This window comes from Bos indicus x Bos taurus, chromosome 2, assembly GCF_003369695.1.
Source record: "Bos indicus x Bos taurus breed Angus x Brahman F1 hybrid chromosome 2, Bos_hybrid_MaternalHap_v2.0, whole genome shotgun sequence".
Taxonomy (NCBI): Eukaryota; Metazoa; Chordata; class Mammalia; order Artiodactyla; family Bovidae; genus Bos; species Bos indicus x Bos taurus.
Window position 1 is genome coordinate 34,702,028 of NC_040077.1, and position 19,389 is coordinate 34,721,416.

A 19,389-nucleotide genomic window follows, 5' to 3' on the forward strand; every position below is an offset into this window, starting at 1 on the left:
ATCTCCCCTTCGAATACCCTGGATCAGCCGGGGCTGGACCCCGGCATCTCTTTATATATCTGAAATATATAAAAGGAAAAATACATTGACTTATTGATTATTCTAATGCAGAAAAAGAAGAAGATAAATATGTGTAGGAGTTTGGCTTGACAGACAGTAGTAACATTCAACAACATATGGAAAACAGTAAAAGAAACAGACTGAGACAACACCTACAAAATTCTATCTTGAAAATAATAACAGTGATTAAGAATATAACTTTGTACTCAGAAGTGTCATTTAGTATTAGTATGCTTGCATGTTTAGTCACTTCAGTCCTTTTCAATGTTTTGTGACCCTACAGTCAGTAGCCTGCCAGGCTCCGCTGTTCATGGGATTCTCCAGGCAAGATTACTAGAATGGGTTGCCATGACCTCCTCCAGGAGATCTTCCTGATCCAAGGATCAAACCTGCATCTCCTATGTCTCCTGAATTGCAGGTGGATTCTTTTCCCACTGAGCCACCTGGGAAGCCCTAATACCTGTGTGGTGTGAAGTCAAGTGAAGTGAAGTGAAATTGCTCAGTCGTGTCCAACTCTTTGCGACCCCATGGACTGTAGCTTACCAGGCTCCTCGGTCCATGGGATTTTCCAGGCAAGAGTACTAGAGTGGGTTGCCATTTTCTTCTCCAAGGGATCTTCCCAATCCAGGGATCAAATCTGGGTCTCCCACATTGTAGGCAGATGCTTTACCATCTGAGCTACCAGGGAAGCCCCAATATCTGTGTAGCCTGGGGCAAATTTCTAAAAATCCCTAAAGTCTCAGTTTCCTCACCTATAAAACTAAAGTAATACAAGAACCAACTCAAAGTTGTTCTGAGGATTAAGTCAGCTAGCACATGTGAAGCACTTAGAATAGCAGGAAGTAAATGATAATTCCTCAACAAATGGTGGCCATTATAATAATTCCATTGAATTTGAGGTTGTGGAAGTCATCTGAAGGCAGACAAATCAGAAAATAGTTGGCAATATAGGTTTGGGACCAGGAGAAAGCCTGATGATGGACTGTGTTTCTTCAAAAGGTTCAAGTCTTCCAGACTTTTCATTGATCCATTTATTACCTAAATATGTGCTTCAACTATTCCTGATTCCCAGTTTGCAACTCTAGAAACCATTTTTCCAATACATCCAACCATTTCTCAACCTTCAGAAGTATCTTTAAACTCAATATATTCTTAAAATTGTTTTTATTTGTATAAATCAGTGTTGATGTTTTAACTATTTCAGCTCCCCTGCAAAACTGTAATACCCTACAAGACCCTATGCTGTGCTGTGCATTATAGTTGAATAAAAAAATATAATATTCTCCCTCTCAGTAAAACCTATGTCTATAGAAATAAACCTATTCAGACTATTTCTGACCCAATGGAAAATTATCCTAGAAACAACAAAATTTATTCCTTTCAATGAATAATTATTTGAGCACTTTTATGTGCCAGATACTTGATAATTTCTGTCCTAGGAACTGGAGATATAGTAGGAAAATAAAAAATTAAAAAAGACTAATTGGTGTAAAGGGATGCTGCTGCTGCTGCTGCTAAGTCGCTTCAGTCGTGTCTGACTCTGTGTGACCCCATGGGCTCCCTGTAAAGGGATAGAGAAGACAAAAAGTAAATAGGTATGAGCAAAACATACAGTATCTGAGATGATGATAAGTACAATGAATAAATAGAGAGCAGGAAAGAAGAATAAGGCATGTCTGGATTTTCAACGTTAAGTAGGTAGCCATAGAAGACCTCACTAAGAAGGTGACATGTAAATGAAGACCTGAAGGAAGTGAAGTAGTGGACCATGAAGCTATAATTTGGGTGAATCAGTTCTCCAGCAACGAGAATAAGTGTCAAGAATAGACAGGTTAGCAAAGAAGAAAGTAGAGAAACCAGGTAAGAAGCTATTGTAATAACGCAACCAAGAAATGATAATGGCTTGAACTAGATGAGAAATAGTGGAGTTCTGGATATGTTTTGAATGTAGAGCCATCAGAATTTGCTTAAGGATGGAATGCAGGATGTAGGAGAAAAAAGAATTGAGGATGATGCCAAGGTTTGGGCCTGAAAATTGAAAGAATGGCATTTCCATTACTCAAAACAGATGAGGAGTGAGAATTCCTCTTGTATTTAACAAGAAGGAAGTTATTGAAGACCTTCACAAGAGCAATTCATAGAGTGGTAGGAGGCAATTTAAGAAACCATAGGAAGAGAGAAATTTAAGTATAGACAATTATACTCCAGGAGACTAAGAAAGAAAGCAAAGAGAGCAGAAACTGGAGGGAAGGTAGGCTCAAAAAATAAAAAAATAGAAGTCAGTTATTGTTTACCTTAAAAACTAGATGAGTAAAGTGAAAATAAACACCTCATCTTGTCTTTTCAAATTATTTCATTACATCCTATTTGTGAGGTTTATTTTTGTTGTTTTTGCTTCCTTCCCTGCAGCAAGTTAGCAAAATATTGAAGTAATTGGACTCATTCAACTCAAATTACAACAATGTAACAATAATGTCTCAAACAAATTAACTGTAAGAATATGTATAAAATAAGCAACAAATCTTTTTTATCAGAAGGGGAGGTAGAATATTCACTGGGAAAAGAGTTTAGTAGTTTGATCAGCGATGAATAAGAATCCTTTCTTTTGTTAAAATCTCTGATTACATAAAAGTGCACAAATATTTTTAAACTGTATCATGGTGTCAGTTCTCTCACCATGAAATTTTAATTCCTGTGGTCCAGTAGACATAGATCTGCTGGAGACAGGAAGCAAAGAATGCCATTCAGCTGAATGAATGAATGAATCATTATGGTAAACTAAATAAAATTTCCAGAGTCAGGTCAGGACATCAGGGATAACAACAGTGTGACTCTCTTCATAAGGGCATGGAAGTTTTGGGTTTTTATTTTCCACCAAGAGTGAAAAAAGATACTGATTTTGAGCTTCATTCAAAATATTCTACTAGAGTCTCTTCCATGATAGTATGGAATAAATTTGTCTCGTTCCCTGTTGTTTTTCCAGGATCCATCATCGCTCTGCATGTCTATTATGAATTCAACAAATATTTTTAGTGAACAACTGAATGAAAGCATGCAGTAATTAGTTAAATGAATAAATGAATGAATAGCACCATAGTCCTATGAAACTACATTAGACTATAAATTCACAGGAAGAGTCTCAACTAATAAAAACACTTCTACAGTAAAAACCACCACACCTAACTCTACTGGAACCACATACTTAGAACACTTTAAACACTGCACGTTATCAATATTGATTATTCAAACCAAAAATTATTACTAACCTCACTGGTAAAGTAAAACATTAAAGTGGCTTTGTTTTAGAAGCACTGTAGGCGTTCAAGAGTTACAGTTCTTAAAAGTAAGACTGTCTTTATTTTGAGAGAATAATCATGAAGAAATCTGTGATGTAACCATAAATAAGAATACTGGTGTTGAAGGCTCAGAGGTGTGTCCTTTAAACACTATAAAATGGATTAATCTTTAGCCCAACTGTGCCCTTCTAGAACAACAGAAATATTTCCCACATATATATTAATATCTCCCACTTGATATCACTTATTACTAAATTACAGAGACTTTTAGGAATATACTATTCAATATTTTTATTCTTTGGCTAATGGAGAGTACATCACACCTGAGGGTGGAGAATTTCCCTAAAAGAAACAGATGATTCTTTCTGTCAATCATCATGGGGCAGGCCTTAGACTGGGCATAAAAAGGAGCTTCTCTGAAATCCAGGATTGCTATAGATTTCTCTATGGTGAGGATAGAGCTTTCCCTGCCACATGATGCCACATGGGAACAAATGGATATGGGGAAAACAGCTTTGAGAACTTCAGACCATCTTTATTCATCAGTACGTTTCTAGAATAACAATATTTCAGTGTGTGAACGACTAGTAGAGGGTGGAAAGAACCACCAAGACATATCAGCCAAACACAAAAAATTCCTTTGGTAGTCCCAGACATTAATTCAGTAAAGGAATCTAGCAGAAAAAATATTAACCACCCTATCTGTTGAATGCAAGTTCTGAGCCATGGTTTGGATCTTATATTGGAATTTTATTGTTTTGCCTCTTTTATGGAAAATGTCCTGCTTAGCTCGAATTTATTGGTCCAGAAATGAGCACCTGATCCAATGTGAGCTAACAGCATTAGTATCTTTCTCCTGGGTTCTTAAACTTGATACGGGACACATCTAGTCTCCATGCTTCTCTACTGGAGGAATGAGAGGCTCTAGAGCTGATATGAGACCATGACTCACCATAGGAAAAATACTTGCAGGAGAATGCATAAAATATCACAGAAAATAAGCAAGGAGAGATGTAATGAGTGACAAGTAATAATTATCCCTCAAATCTATGTACAGTCCAGCACTTCTTGTGGTTTGATAACCAAAGCCAATAAACATTTTCTTCCAAAGCTACTTTAAACTGAATTTCTTTCTCTTTCAATTCTAAAACCAGTACCCCTTCACTAACCACTTGCCTTATGCTGAAATGACTATGTTATGGGCATTTTGACATTTACTGATGTATTTATAAAATATATTCAAAAGAGTCAATAGTGGATGGGTTAGGAGTTTGCAGAACTAGCAAATGGGTTAATATTACATAACTCATAAAGTTTCTATTCAACATAATTTGTTAATAAAGGACTTGTAGTACAACTCATATTTGATCTGGAAGCTTTTTATTCACTGGACAAATACTTGTTTCATGTGACAACTCTGTAAAATAAAACATGATACCAATGTTCTATGCATATGAATCACCTGGGAATCTTGTTAAAATACAAATTCTAGTTCAGTAGGTCTGAAGTGGGGCCCAAGATCCTGCATTTCTCACAAGCACCTAGGTGATGCCAATGTTGCTGGTATGAAAACCTCATTTGAGTAGCAAAGTACTAGAAACTCTAGGAAAGTCTATTAATCATTCTTGAGAAGCTTTTAGAGAAGGATGAAATAAATATTAAATGCTACCTTAGTAAAAATAAAGTGTTACAGCAACCAAGCAATACGTGCGACACTGGTTATACGATCTCTAAGTTAAGAAGGTTCAGTAAAGAGGAAAAGGATTGGTTATGGGATCAGGAATTGATTAGAAACAAGCCACAGAGTAAGGTTCATGCATAGATAAAAGTCAGTATTGTTGAACAGATTACACAAATTCTAAAAAGTCTTTTTAGGGACTTTCCTGACAGTCCAGTGGTTAGGACTCAGATTCCACTGCAGGGGGCATGGATGGCATGGATTTGATCCCTGGTCAGGGAACTAAGATCTGCAAGCTGCATGGCGCAGCCCCCCTCCCCCAAAAAAGATTAAGTACTTTTACAATTTACAAATCAATAGGGCTACTTCAAATTGGCTATATCAAATTGTCATTTCAGAAAAAGATATTCACAAATAAGTATAATATAAGCACTTACCCAATAAACATTCATTAATTTTCTACTGTATGCTAGGAGGTGTTCTAGGCACTGAAGATAAAGTATAAAATAAAATACCAAGAAAAATCAGACTATAATAAGTACAAAAATCAGTACCTAGTTAGGGTTAAGAACCTTGGGTATAAATATATATATATATATATATATGCATTAGGAATTCAGAGGGAAAAGACTGACTGAGGCTATCAAGGAAGACCCATGAAGGAGATAGCAACTGGTCTCAGTTATTAGCAAGGAGTAAGATTTCCAGAGGTAGAAATAAATAATAAGGCATTTTACATTGAGGAGATGGCCTAAGTGGAGAAAGAAAAGCAGCAGTTTAATTCAGGAATTGAAAGGAGCTCAAAAGCCAGTTCCCTGTGACAACCTAGAGGGGTGGGATGGGGTGGGAAGTGGGTGGGAGGTTCAAGAGGGAGAGGACATATGTATACCTAAGGCTGATTCACATTGATGTATAGCAGAAACCAACATAATATTGTAAAGCAATTATCCTCCAATTAAAAAATAAATTTTAAAAAGAGCTCATATTGGCTGAATAATAAGGTCATAATAAGACAACTGCTACCCACTCCAGTATTCTGGCCTGGAGAATTCCATGGACTGTATAGTCCATGGAGTTACAAAGAGTTGGACACAACTGAACCACTTTCACTTTCACTCAACTGCAAATGATGAGGTTAAACAGATAGGATTGAAATTAATCTTAAAAATATACAAGCAGCTCATGCAGCTCAATTCCAGAAAAATAAACAACCGAATCAAAAAATGGGCCAAAGAACTAAACAGACATTTCTCCAAAGAAGACATACAGATGGCTAACAAACACATGAAAAGATGCTCAACATCACTCATTATCAGAGAAATGCAAATCAAAACCACAATGAGGGACCATCTCATGCTGATCAGAATGGCTGTTATCAAAAAGTCTACAAACAATAAATGCTGGAGAGGGTGCGGAGAAAAGGGAACCCTCTCACACTGTTGGTGGGAATGCAAACTAATACAGCCACTATGGAGAACAGTGTGGAGATTCCTTAAAAAACTGGAAATAGAACTGCCATACAACCCAGCAATCCCACTGCTGGGCATACACACTGAGGAAACCAAAATTGAAAGAGACACGTGTACCCCAATGTTCATCACAGCACTGTTTACAATAGCCAGGGCTTGGAAGCAACCTAGATTTTCATTGGCAGATGAATGGATAAGAAAGCTGTGGTACCTATACACAATGGAATATTACTCAGCTATTAAAAAGAATGCATTTGAATCAGTTCTAATGAGGTGGATGAAACTGGAGCCTATTATACAGAGTGAAGTAAGTCAGAAAGAAAAACACCAATACAGTAAGTATGCTGCTGCTGCTGCTGCTAAGTCGCTTCAGTCGCATCCGACTCTGTGCGACCCCATAGATGGCAGCCCACCAGGCTTCTCCGTCCCCGGGATTCTCCAGGCAAGAACACTGGAGTGGGTTGCCATTTCCTTCTCCAATGCATGAAAGTGAAAAGTGAAAGCAAAGTCGCTCAGTCATGTCTGACTCCTAGCAACCCCATGGACTGTAGCCGACCAGGCTTCTCTGTCCATGGGATTTTCCAGGCAAGAGTACTGGAATGGGTTGCCATTTCTTTCTCCACCAATACAGTATATTAACGCATATATATGGAATTTAGAAAGATGGTAATGATGACCCTATATGCCAGGAGCCGGCATATTGCATATTGAGTGCATATTGCATATTGCATATTGAGTGCAGCACTTTCCACAGCATCATCTTTCAGGATCTGGAATAGCTCAACTGGAATTCTATCACTGCCAGGAGCCAGCGTGAGGAACTCCGCCCATGACAAAGGTCATGAGGAAGGAGGCTTGGCATACACAAAGGCGGGATCAAGCCTCAGGAGTCTCCCTGGAAATTCTCGAGCATCTACCCCCCAAACCAGAGTCTGCCTACTTTCTGCTTTGTGCTTTCACCTACACCTCTGACTTTACGGGGGGCTGTCCCCCACTACCTCTCTCTGAAAAAAGAGTTAGCTTACAGCTCCAGTTAATAATTCCTGGGTGTGACAGTGTTTCAACCTACAAACTCCTTTGGAAGTCCTCTAGCCTGCCTGAATAGGTTTTTCTGGCCACATGTGATTGCTCAGAGCCTCCCAACTGTGAGAGGCATGAGATGTTCTAAACTGTCTAAATACAGATTCCTTTGAGCAGTTAAAAGATTCATTAGAAATTGTATTGGTGAAGGGATTTTCACTTGTCGGGCCAATGTTTGCTGCTAAGTTTCCATATCCCTTACCTGCTGTGTCCCTGGCAGTGTATTGATTAATATAATCGGTGTAAGTAGTAGCTTTAATGTTTGTAACCTGGGACCCTTGAGTTAATTCTTTTTCTTGTTATAGCCCACCACACCTTTGCTCTGTAGGAATGCAACTTTATCTAATGCTTTTGGAGGGTGGCGCTTGACTTATCACCTTTAGAGAAAAATAAGTTTTCTGAAGAAAGGGTCTTAAAATGTTAACAGGCCTCTGGGCCAGAAGATGATGCAAATCACCTAAACTTTTGCATATGATAAGTTTGCAGGAAGAAAGTCTGGCTTACTGCATGACTCTACCCCTTCCCCCATTATCCTCTATGCATAACTTAAGGTATAAAAACTACTTTGGAAAATAAAGTGCAGGCCTTGTTCACCAAAACTTGGTCTCCCCATGTCGTTCTTTCTCTCACCTTCTGGCTGAATTATTCAGCCTCTTTTCTCCACTGAATTTCCTCACTGAGCTATCCTTATTTCAGCCTCTTTTCTCCACTGAATTTCCTCACTGAGCTATCCTCATCCTATTACTCTTTATATCTTTGATAAATATTTAAATAAATAGGTCGCCTATGCCGTCTCTCCTTCGAATACCCTGGATCAGCCGGGGCTGGACCCCAGCACCTATATGCGAGACAGCAAAAGAGACACAGATGTAAAGAAGACTTTTGGACTCTGTGGGAGAAGGCGAGAGTGGGATGATCTGAGAGAATAGCATTGCAACATGTATATTATCATATGTGAAATAGATCGCCAGTCCAGGTTCAATGCATATAAGAAGGGTGCTCAGGGCTGGTGCACTGGGATGACCCTGTGGGATGGGATGGGGAGGGAGGTGGGAGGGGGGTTCAGGATGGGGAACACAAGTACACCCATGGCCGATTCATGTGAATGTATGGCAAAAACCACTACAATATTGTAAAGTAATTAGCCTCCAATTAAAATAAATTAATTTTAAAAGAAAGAGATAGGGTTGATTCAAATCATCTATTCTAGGTGCAGTGCCTTTGCACTAGCCAGATTTTTACCCTATGCCAGAACTCTCTTTCCCTAAATGTTCAAATGTCTTTCTCCTCATTATTCAGATTTCAAGCTAAAAGTTCATCCTCAAGAAAATTTTCCCTGAAATCTCTTTTTAAAGAACTCAAATCTTAATTTACATTAATCATCTTTTTATTAACTATCTCCCCTAAAATATAAGCTCCACTTTCACTTCTAGTCATTACAGAAACAGTGATTGGATTTACTCTCCTTTATAAAACCTGAACAAAATATGTGAAACACAGTTATTTAACATGGGCAATGCAGAACAGTGATCCCTAAGAGAGGGAAACAAAGTGGACCGTCTGAATGCTCCAGCTTACTAAAGCTTAGAGAATGGCTGTAGTACAAGAAGGGGGACTCCAAGCATAGCTTGATGGTCTCCTTAAGTTGAACAGATGAAATTTAGGAACAGAGACTACCTTCAAGGGTGGAGGGTAGGGGGCAAGGTAATTAGAGTGAGCAAGGCAGACAAAAGAAGAAAGAGATATACAGAGAGGGAGATAATGTAGAGGGACCCCTCCAGTTTTTAGCTGGATAATGATTAAGCATGTAAAAAAACTCATTATTCATAGGGCACTGGATAGATTACTTAGAAATGCATTGTGTCAGATGTGGGGAAAAATTAGCCCTAGTTTAAAGACTGCTTTGTTCCTTAAAATCAAGATTTGAAAGGATAAATTGTTCCCAAGTAACTTAACTGTGTCCTTAAAAAAAAAACAACACTCAAGAATATTTACAAGAAAGAAAAAAAAGAAAAGAAAAATTACCCAGTATTCAGCAAGGTAAAATTCACAGTGTTTAGCAACTAATAAAACATTATAAGGCATGTTAAAATGCAGGAAAATACAACCCATAGTGAGGATTTAAAAATCAATTAAGAAAAATAGACTCAGAAATAAAACAGATAAAAAGATGCTCAACATCACTCATTATCAGAGAAATGCAAATCAAAACCACTATAAGGTACCATTTCACACCAGTCAGAATGGCTGCGATCCAAAAGTCTACAAATAATAAATGCTGGAGAGGGTGCGGAGAAAAGGGAACCCTCTTACACTGTTGGTGGGAATGCAAACTAGTACAGCCACTATGGAGAACAGTGTGGAGATTCCTTAAAAAACTGGAAATAGAACTGCCTTATGATCCAGCAATCCCACTGCTGGGCATACACACTGAGGAAACCAGAAGGGAAAGAGACACGTGTACCCCAATGTTCATCACAGCACTGTTTATAATAGCCAGGATATGGAAGCAACCTAGATGTCCATCAGCAGATGAATGGATAAGAAAGCTATGGTACATATACACAATGGAGTATTACTCAGCCATTAAAAAGAATACATTTGAATCAGTTCTAATGAGGTGGATGAAACTGGAGCCTATTATACAGAGTGAAGTAAGCCAGAACGAAAAACACCAATACAGTATACTAACGCATATATATGGAATTTAGAAAGATGGTAACAATAACCTTGTGTACGAGACAGCAAAAGAGACACTGATGTATAGAACAGTCTTATGGACTCTGTGGGAGAGGGAGAGGGTGGGAAGATTTGGGAGAATGGCATTGAAACATGTAAAATATCATGTATGAAATGAGATGCCAGTCCAGGTTCGATGCACGATACTGGATGCTTGGAGCTAGAGCACTGGGACGACCCAGAGGGATGGTATGGGGAGGGAGGAGGGAGGTAGGTTCAGGATGGGGAACACATGTATACCTGTGGTGGATTCATTTTGATATTTGGCAAAACTAATACAATTATGTAAAGTTTAAAAATAAAATAAAATTTAAAAAAAAAGAAAACATAAGCAGAAATAGTAGACAAAGACAAAATGATTATTATAACTATATCGCATACTTCAAGAAGACATAGAAATAAGTCATTATGTTAGTTAAAGAGACATACACTACTATACTTACAGAAATGTAAAGAATTATAAGGAAATATTATAAATATTGGAATACTATGCCAACATATTAATAACATATTAAATAGACATATTTCAAGAAAGACAAACTATTAAAATTGAAACAAGAATAGAAAATCTGAATAGACCTATAACAAGTAAAACAGATTAAATTAGTAATTTAAAATCTTCCTACAAAGAAAAGCACAGATGCAAATAACTTCACTGTGAATTTCATCAAACATTTTTTAAAAAGTTAATGTGATTACATCATATACTCTTTCAGAAACCAAAAGGGCACACTTTGCTACCACTATGGGGGAAAAACCAGCATGAAGCTTCCTCAAAAATTAGGAAGTACCATGTGATCCAGCAATCCCACTTCATGATACATATCTGAAGGAAAAGAAATCACTATCTTAAAAAGATATTTGCACCACCATGTTCATGGCAACATTTATTCACAACAGCCAAGATATGAAAAAGACCTAAATATCTGTTATGGATGAGTAGATAAAGAAGATGTAGGGTATATATACAATGGAATATTATTCAGTCATAAAAATAAGGAAATGCTGCCATTTGTGACAACATGGATGAACCTTGAGGATATTATGCTAAGTGTAATAAATAAAACAGATTAAGAAAAGTACTAATTTATATATGGAATCTAAAAAACCCTAACTCATAGAAAGAGGGTAGAATAGTGACTGCCAGGTGACAGGGTGGGGAAAAAAATGGGAAGATACCGGTCAAAGTATACAAACCACTAATTACAATGTTTAAAAGTTCTGAGGAACTAATAAACAGCATGTGAAGTAAAGGTCACTCAGCTGTGTCCAACTCTTTGCAACCCCATAGACTGTAGCCCACCAGGCTCCTCTGTCCATGCGATTCTGAAGACAAGAATACTAGAGTGGGTAGCCATTTCCTTCTCCAGGGTACTTCCCAACCCAGGGATTGAATCCGAGTCTCCAGCATTGCAAACAGATTCTTTAACATCTGAGCCATCAGGGAACATAGTGACTATATTTAACACTGTATTATATACTTGAAAGTTGCTAAGATAATAAATCTTAAATGTTCTTACTACAAGAAAAGATAATTACATGAGTTGATGAAAGCATTACCTAACCTTAATACGGTAATCATTTTGCAATATACATGTGTATCAAATCATCACATTATATACCTTAAACTTATACAATATTATATGTCAATTATACCTTATTAAAGCTGGAAAAAGTTAAAAGTTTTTAAAGTTTCAAGAAAGAAAATGTGCCAGTTAACTCATTATCATTTAGTGACTATCCCTCTTTCTTTTTGAAATAATAACCTCTTTTTAAATTAATATTTAGTAAAATCTTGTATGTCCAGTGGTTCTCAAACTTTTATGTGCCTTAGAATCACCTGGCACACTTGTTAAGCCATTTATTGTTGGGCCTCACCTTGTCTTACACATAGCCAGGTGATTCTAATGATGTTGGTCCAGTGATCACACTTTAAGAACAAGCTTCAATATCCCAATTCCATTGGCATGGTGATTAAGAGCTAAATCTGGGACTTAAATGCTGAATCAAACCGTACTGCCTTGGGAAAATCTATAATTCTCTATAATCTTCTGTATCCTGATTTTAAAATGCAGATAATAACTGTACCAATATCATTTAACTGTTGAGGATTACATTTGATAATATGTATAATGCCTGTTCTGGGTTCCCTTACCCTACTGCTCTCCACCTGGGTGCACTTTCCCAATAAAGTCTCTTGCTTTGTCAGCACATGTGTCTCCTCAGACAATTCATTTCCGAGTGTTAGACAAGAGCCCAGTTTCAGGCCCTGGAAGGGGTCCACCTTCCTGCAACAAATGGCGACTCTGGCGGGGACTCTTCTTCGCTAAGACTGACATCCTGACCACTCGGAGTACCAGGGGCCAGCTTGTCTGCCAATGGACCAGACCCAGTGGCTGCAATTGGGACCCTTTTGTCCCTGATCTCCTCCTAACGCGGACAACCAGCCAGAATGCCCTGACTGGCCCCTACAGTGGATTGGTCTATAGAGAAGACAGCTGACCTGATCTCACCTTAAAATGATGCTCAAGCAGGAGAAACTACACTACACCAGGATGAGAAGATGACGACATCAGAGGTAGACAGCTTGCTCAAGATGCTAGACCTGATTTGTATGATCATTTATGTTTTCTTGACTTCTTAGACCTCTGCATATAAATCAAATGCTTTTCTATCATAGGCCTGATTCTATGCTAGTTTTAGAAATCAACTCAATTGTTGGGTTTGTGGCCAATTACCTGTGTTTAGTTCTTGGTTACCTTGTTAAATTTCTCTACTACAAGACTCTAACTGGTTGGCCCTGAGAAAATTTACCTAAAAAAAAATTATAGTCATATTCAGGTTACTGTGATATTACTAGATGGGATCCCCTCACTGGGCCAATTAATTATGCCTGCTCTGACTCTGGCCATAAATTTGAGCTTTTTTCTATTACTCAAGATCAATCAGAGCAACAAGAAAAGTTTCAGCAAAGGAGGAAAAAATCTCCCACAATTATGCGCTGGATTTATATAGGTAACACCAGGCTATGGTAATTTAGGTTTAAAGTTTCCTCTGTATTGGAAACAATTAGATCATACTAAGGGCAGACACACTGAAACCATACTCACAGAAAACTAGTCAATCTAATCACACTAGGACCACAGCCTTGTCTAACTCAATGAAACTAAGCCATGCCCCTGGGGCCACCCAAGACGGGCAGGTCATGGTGGAGAGATCTGACAGACTGTGGTCCACTGGAGAAGGGAATGGCAAACCACTTCAGTATTCTTGCCTTGAGAACCCCATGAACAGTATGAAAAGGCAAAATGATAGGATACTGAAAGAGGAACTCCCCAGGTCAGTAGGTGCCGAATATGCTACTGGAGATCAGTGAGAAATAACTCCAGAAAGAATGAAGGGATGGAGCCAAAGCAAAAACAATACCCAGCTGTGGATGTGACTGGTGATAGAAGCAAGGTCCGATGCTGTAAAGAGTAATATTGCATAGGAACCTGGAATGTCAGGTCCATGAATCAAGGAAAATTGGGAGTGGTCAAACAAGAGATGGCAAGAGTGAATGTCGACATTTTAGGAATCAGTGAACTAAAATGGATTGGAATGGGTGAATTTAACTCAGATGACCATTATATCTACTACTGTGGGTAGGAATCCCTCAGAAGACATGGAGTAGCGATCATGGTCAACAAAAGAGTCCGAAATACAGTAATTGGATGCAATCCCAAAAATGACAGAATGATCTCTGTTCGTTTCCAAGGCAAACCATTCAATATCACAGTAATCCAAGTCTATGCCCCAACCAGTAACGCTGAAGAAGCTGAAGTTGCATAGTTCTATGAAGACCTACAAGACCTTTTAGAACTAACACCCAAAAAAGATGTCCTTTTCATTATAGGGGACTGGAATGCAAAAGTAGGAAGTCAAGAAACACCTGGAATAACAGGCAAATTTGGCCTTGGAATACAGAATGAACCAGGGCAAACACTAATAGAGTTTTGCCAAGAAAATGCACTGGTCATAACAAACACCCTCTTCCAACAACACAAGAGAAGACTCTACACATGGACATCACCAGATGGTCAACACCGAAATCAGACTGATTATATTCTTTGCAGACAAAGATGGAGAAGCTCTATACAGTCAATAAAACAAGACCAGGAGCTGACTGTGGCTCAGATCATGAACTCCTTATTACCAAATTCAGACTTAAATCGAAGAAAGTAGGGAAACCCATTAGACTATTCAGGTATGCTGCTGCTGCTGCTAAGTCACTTCAGTCATGTCCAACTCTGTGTGACCCCATAGACAGCAGCCCACTAGGCTCCCCTGTCCCTGGGATTCTCCAGGCAAGAACACTGGAGTGGGTTGCCATTTCCTTCTCCAATGCATGAAAGTGAAAAGTGAAAGTAAAGTCACTCGGTCGTGCCCAACTCTTAGCGACCCCATGGACTGCAGCCCACCAGGCTCCTCTGTCCATGGGATTTTCCAGGCAAGAGTACTGGAGTGGGTTGCCATTGCCTTCTCCGATTCAGGTATGACCTAAATTAAATCCCTTATGATTATACAGTGGAAGTGAGAAATAGATTTAAGGGCCTAGATTTGATAGATACAGTACCTGATGAACTATAGAATGAGGTTCGTGACATTGTACAGGAGACAGGGATCAAGACCATCCCCATGGAAAAGAAATGCAAAAAAGCAAAATGGCTGTCTGGGGAGGCCTTACAAATAGCTGTGAAAAGAAGAGAAGCAAAAAGTAAAGGAGAAAAGGAAAGACATAAGCATCTGAATGCAGAGTTCCAAAGAATAGCAAGAAGAGTTAAGAAAACCTTCCTCAGCAATAAATGCAAAGAAATAGAGGAAAACAACAGAATGGGAAAGACTAGAGATCTCTTCAAGAAAATTAGAGATACCAAGGGAACATTTCACGCAAAGATGGGCTCAATAAAGGACAGAAAAGGTATGGACCTAACAGAAGCAGAAGATATCAAGAAGAGGTGGCAGGAATACACGGAAGAACTGTACAAAAAAGATCTTCATGTCCCAGATAATCACGATGGTGTGATCACTGACCTAGAGCCAGACATCCTGGAATGTGAAGTCAAGTGGGCCTTAGAAAGCATCACTACGAACAAAGCTAGTGGAGGTGATGGAATTCCAGTTGAGCTATTTCAAATCCTGGAAGATGATGCTGTGAAAGTGCTGCACTCAATATGCCAGCAAATTTGGAAAACTCAGCAGTGGCCACAAGACTGGAAAAGGTCAGTTTTCATTCCTATCCCAAAGAAAGGCAATGCCAAAGAATGCTCAAACTACCACACAATTGCACTCATCTCACACGCTAGTAAAGTAATGCTCAAAATTCTCCAAGCCAGGCTTCAGCAACATGTGAACCATGAACTTCCTGATGTTCAAGCTGGTTTTAGAAAAGGCAGAGGAACCAGAGATCAAATTGCCAACATCTGCTGGATCACAGAAAAAGCAAGAGAGTTCCAGAAAAACATCTCTTTCTGCTTTATTGACTATGCCAACGCCTTTGACTGTGTGGATCACAATAAACCGTGGAAAATTCTGAAAGAGATGGGAACACAGGACCACCTGACCTGCCTCTTGAGAAATCTGTATGCAGGTCAGGAAGCAACAGTTAGAACTGGACATGGAACAACAAACTGGTTCCAAATAGGTAAAGGAGTACGTCAAGGCTGTATATTGTCACCCTGTTTATTTAACTTATATGCAGAGTACAGCATGAGAAACACTGGACTGGAAGAAACACAAGCTGGAATCAAGATTGCCAGGAGAAATATCAATAACCTCAGATATGCAGATGACACTACCCATATGGCAGAATGTGAAGAGGAACTAAAGAGCCTCTTGATGAAAGTGAAAGTGGAGAGTGAAAAAGTTGGCTTAAAGCTCAACATTCAGAAAACGAAGATCGTGGCATCCGGTCCCATGACTTCATGGCAAATAGATGGGGAAACAGTGTCAGACTTTATTTTTGGGGGGTCCAAAATCACTGCAGATGGTGACTGCAGCCATGAAATTAAAAGACGCTTACTCCTTGGAAAGAAAGTTATGACCAACCTAGACAGCATATTCAAAAGCAGAGACATTACTTTGCTGGCTAGTCAAGGCTATGGTTTTTCCTGTGGTCATGTATGGATGTGAGAGTTGGACTGTGAAGAAGGCTGAGCGCCAAAGAATTGATGCTTTTGAACTATGGTGTTGGAGAAGACTCTTGAGAGTCCCTTGGACTGCAAGGAGATCCAACCAGTCCATTCTGAAGGAGATCAGCCCTGGGATTTCTTTGGAAGGAATGATGCTAAAGCTGAAACTCCAGTCCTTTGGCTACCTCATGCGAAGAGTTGACTCATTGGAAAAGACTCTGATGCTAGGAGGGATTGGGAGCAAGAAGAGAAGGGGATTACAGAGGATGAGATGGTTGGATGGAATCATAGACTCAGTGGACATGAGTTTGAGTAAACTCCGGGAGGTGGTGATGGACAGGGAAGCCTGGCTTGCTGCGATTCATGGGGTTGCAAAGAATCGGACATGACTAAGCAACTGAACTGAACTGAATAATGCCTGTATAGTATTGCTGGGCAAACAATAACTTCACAGCTCTTTATGTGTGTGTGCGTGTGTGTGTGTGTATGTGTGTGCGTGTGTGGTGTGCATGCATGCTCAGTTATTCCTACTCTTTGCAACCCTGTGAACTGAAGCACATAAGGTTCCTCTGTTCATGGGATTTTCCAAGAATACAGGAGTGGGTTTCCATTTCCTTCTCCAGGGGATCTTCCCAACCAATCTCCAGGGATTGATCCCAACAGATTGAACACATGTATCCTGATGTTCCTGCATCAGGTAGATTCTTTACTACTTGAGCCACCAGGAAAGCCCCTCTTTATTATTAGTACTGCGAGTTTGTCAGTGACTCAGACGGTAAAGAATCCGCCTGTAATGCAAGAGACCCAGGTTCAATCGCTTGGGGAGGTTGCGGTGGGGGTGTGGGGGGTGATGGTGGGAAGATTCCCTGGAGAAAGGCATGGCAACCCACTCCAGTATTATTGCCTGGAGAATCCCCATGGACAGAAGAGTCTGGTGGGCTGTAGTCCATAGCATCTCAATACTTGGACACAACTGAGCAACTTTCATTTTCACTTTCACTTTATTTATGTATTCTTCTGTTAATGAAGGTTAGATTCAATGAACTTTGCTGCCATAAATATTTTTATACATTTTTTTCTGGTACATTTGTGCAAAAGCCTTTCTAAAGCATATTCCTACAACAGAATGTGGAATTATAACGTGGTAAGAAGGGCTTCCCTGGTGGCTCAGCTTGTAAAGAATCTTCCTGCAATGCGGGAGACCTGGGTTTGATCCCTCAGTTGGGAAGATCCCCTAAAGAAGGGAACAGCTACCCACTCCAGTATTCTGGCCTGGAGAATTCCATGCACTCTATAGTCCACGGGGTCACAAAGAGTCAGACACGACTGAACGACTTACACTAAGAAGTTCCATTTTAGTAGGTAAAGCTAAATTGTTTTCCAAAGTGATCATATCACTTTCTGGGGCCAACAGTAAAGGATGAAATTCTTGTTGTCCCATATCTTTGTCAATACTTAATAAATTCCATTCCATTTGTTTTGCCAGTCTTGTGGATCTGAAATTGTATCTTGCAATTTTTATTTGCATTTACTTGATTACAAACAAGGTTGAGCAGCCTTTCTATATTTATAGGTTATTTGTGTTCCATCTTCGGAGAAATTCCTGTTTGTGTCTTTTGCTCATTTTTTTTTAAATTAGGGTTTTCATGTTTTAGGTGTTTGGTATACGTTCTGAATACTATTCTGTCAGTATATTGTTGCAAATATTTTCATCAGGTTTAACTGAGATTATACATGTGGATAGCAGTAAGTAAAGAGCAATTAGCAAAGTTTTTTTTTTTTTTCCCCTCTGGCAATGAAACCTTTAAAGGTCATTCATTTCTGGGTTAAGTGCCTCCACCAAAAACACCGGGGTGATATACAGTCAGATTCTTCAGTTTCTACTTTAGTTCTCTCTCCAGCTCTTATATATGTCATGTAAGATAGATAGATGATAGGTAGATAGACAGATTGATTGATTGATTTTGGATAGACAGGTATACAGATAAATACATATATATATGTATCTTCCACTTGCATATTGCCACCAATCAGCTGGATCTCCATTTTATATTACAATGAAAATGGCCTAAACAAAGTGCCTTGTATTCACAAGAAGGTAGTGGGGGAGTATTTTAGCGTACTTCCAGCAGTTTCCAAATCTCACTGTACTTTTGAATCACCTGGGGTCCCTAAAAAATACTTATCCCTAGTTCTCACTCCTCTATACTCTGATTTAAATGGTAAGGCTGCAAACCATACAGTGGGAATGTAAAAAGCTCCCTAGGTGATTTTAATATGCCCTGAATTAGTCCTTGAAACTCAAAGTATTATACATGGACCATTAGCATTGTTATTACCCAGGAACTTATTAGAAAGCAAATTCTTAAAATTCAAACTATGTGATAAGACCTGAGATTTTTGAATATATAGTAAAGTTAGAAAACATACTGGCTTGTCCACAGTCACCTTGTGCCCCTACTGTGTCCTTCATTTCAGCTTAAAGAACTTTCAGCTATGTCTCCTTAATTTCAAAGGACAACTTTGACAAGTAGAGTATTTTGGGTGGCAGTTTTTACCTTTCAGCAGTTTGAACATATAATGGCACTCTCTTCTGGCCTGCAAAGTTTCCGCTATGAAATCCACTGATAGTCCTGTGGGGATTCCCTTGTATGTGAGGAATATCTTTTCTCTTGATGCTTTTAAAATTCTCTCTGATTTTAGACAGTTTTATTATACTGTGTTTTGGAGAAAATTATTTTGGGTTGAAATTTTGGTGGAATCTGTGAACTTCATGAATTTGGATATCCAAATCTCTCCCCAGATTTTTGATGTTCTGATCCATTATTCCTTTAAATAAGCTCTCTACCCCCACTTTCTCTCTTCTCTTCTTCTGGGACTCCAATAATGTATAATGC